This window comes from Lupinus angustifolius, chromosome LG15 (genome assembly GCF_001865875.1).
Source record: "Lupinus angustifolius cultivar Tanjil chromosome LG15, LupAngTanjil_v1.0, whole genome shotgun sequence".
Taxonomy (NCBI): domain Eukaryota; kingdom Viridiplantae; phylum Streptophyta; class Magnoliopsida; order Fabales; family Fabaceae; genus Lupinus; species Lupinus angustifolius.
Window position 1 is genome coordinate 13,969,288 of NC_032023.1, and position 2,796 is coordinate 13,972,083.

The following is a 2,796-nucleotide window of genomic DNA, read 5'->3' on the forward strand; positions in this document are numbered from 1 at the left end:
ATATATATATATATATATATATATATATATATTATTACAAAATATAGAAATAATAATTAAAGTTACAATTTTGTTAAGTACATACCTGCAAGTAAATGTGAGTAAGCATTACCATCTTAATCGGATATCATTATCATCTCTATATTGATAGCTAAGGTTGTAAAAATTCAGTTCGGTTCAGTTTTTTGTGCATTTTAGTGACCAAACCGATCAAAAACATATGGTTCGGTTCTGCTCAATTAACCAAAAATTTAAATATAAGAACTGAACCGCTCTTGAATTGTTCGGTTCTGTTCCACGGTTTTTCCAATTACTTGTTTATAAAAAATCTTGCATCAATTGAAAATTCAAATGTATTACAAGAGATATTGTTTATGCATAAAAAGGATAAGCATTATTATTATTATAAAAAAAAATTACAAATCATATATAAATGTTAAAAAAATTAAAATTCATAATTGTTTGTTAGTAACATATATAACAATTATGTAACTGATGGACAAAAAAGCGAATTATCACATATAATACTAGAGTCCACAGTTAGTAACGTCTGTCTATATATATATATATATATTAGTAACATATATAACAATAAAATTCACATTTAGTACATATGTAACGATTAATAAAATATATAATAGCTATATATATATAATAATACAATTTATAATTACTAACACATATAATAATTTGTTGTATATTTTAAACTCAATATTACAAAAATTAAAAGATATGTTCCAAATCATTAAGATAACGAGAAACAAATAGCAAGTAATAACATATAGAATACTAACATAATAACAATTTAGTAACATCACTACAATTTACATAAAGCTGATAATTTAAGCCAAAAATTTGGTTGAATGATTTAAGCCATAATAAAACATCACTCCCTAATATCTATTTCTTTAATATGCGGTTCAGTTTCAGTGGTTTCTAAATTTCCAAAACCATAAACCGAACCGAACATAAATGGTTCCTTAAAAAATAACCGACCGAACCGCGAAACTGATCCGAACCACATTTTACGGTTTGGTTGGGTTTGGATTCATCGGTTTTGCGGTTTAAACTGAAACCGCTTACACCCCTAGTTGTCACCTATCTGAAAAATAAAAATAAAAAAAGATAAACTAAAACTTTTATGTTCTTTGGTGGGATATGATTGACTTGGGACATGAAGACATGAAATTCGGAGATGAAGGATCATGTTCATGTGCACATATGATTTATTTTGAGTGTAATATCTATATACCATCAGTGTCAAGATTTATATATACTCAGTCTATCATCTATCATTTATTTATATTGTTCTTTTTTGTTTGAAAATTCATTAATAATAAATATAGGATGACGAAATGACAATATATAAATTCATATATTATGACTACATGTATTTTTTTTCTACTTCATTTTATCCTCCCTCTTATTGGCATAAAAACCAACTCTTGAAGTGGGAATAAGAGTAGTTATTTAATACCAGTGTAGAATATTTTTCTTAATGTAAATATTTATATAAATTTAGTGATTTATTAATCATTTATTTATATCATTTTTTGAAAACTCAATAATAATTAAAGATGAATTATGAATAATACAATGATAATGTATAATACTTATATATTATTAATGCATATATTTTCTTCAACTTATACCAAACATAGAATCATCTTCCACGACATGAAATATAATATTCATAAAAAAGTATGTGTCTTAAATTAATTTTTATTATGATTGATTTTGGTCTATAGGCAGTTGGGAAAGTGTATGGTGGATTATTGTATGAGGTTGTTGGAAAGAAAGATGGAACCTTATAGGTGCGTTATCATGATAGGAGGCTCCCGACTAGTGTGGTATCAGAGCCACCTCAGGAAAACAGGGGGTACATATGGTATGAATGTTATAGGAGATGTGAGTAGGAAAGGACACACACTCATGAATACAACTAACCAAGAAGACAGACCCATTCTCCTAAGATCATCTCTTTCCTTACCCAAATCCTGCTCTAAAACTATCTCTTCGAAAATCGAGAACCTCATAGAATACTCATATGTCCCGGATGATGCAAAGATAGCAGAAACCATACCACCCCTTCTTAGTCCATACAATATATCCAGAAGACAAAGATCCTTTGTGAAATCTATATCTCGCTTAATCTCCACAAACATGCCAAATGTTAAAGAATACATCCAGTCTTCCAGACATGACCAGTGTAGCCTCGCGGATACAAGTCGAGAACAATATGTAGACTTGGATATTTCTACCACCCTTATAAATCACTGGAAAACGGAAGGATATACTACCCTTCACTTTGCGGCTGTCAGACTTATCCTTTCATTACATGGAAGGAAGGGTCTCCCTATCACAGCAAGGATTGCCATGTTACACTCGAGTTACATTCACTATGAAATGCTGTGATCGGCACTGTTCTCACGACTCTAAATGCTGGGAGTGTTGTGTTAACCATTTTCCCAAACTTCAATGTTAGTCTGAGAGACCCCACTTTGTCTACCAGACTAAAGGTCCAAGTCCAACTCACAGGAGCAGATCAAGTTCTGGAGGCTTTATCTGCAACCTTGCACCACCAAATAATTTATAGACTCCAAAACCATTCTATAGACCTACCTTTACCTGCATGTGCGACAAATGCTTTATTTGTCCTAGCCAATGGTGATGAAGAAACCCCATCAATTGTCCAAGTCCCAAGGAAGATTCCTCGTGAAGAATTGCACAAGTTGATTCCTTTTGAATGGATAACTAACTATGAGAGACTTCATTCCGAAAGAAAGCCAGTCTAAT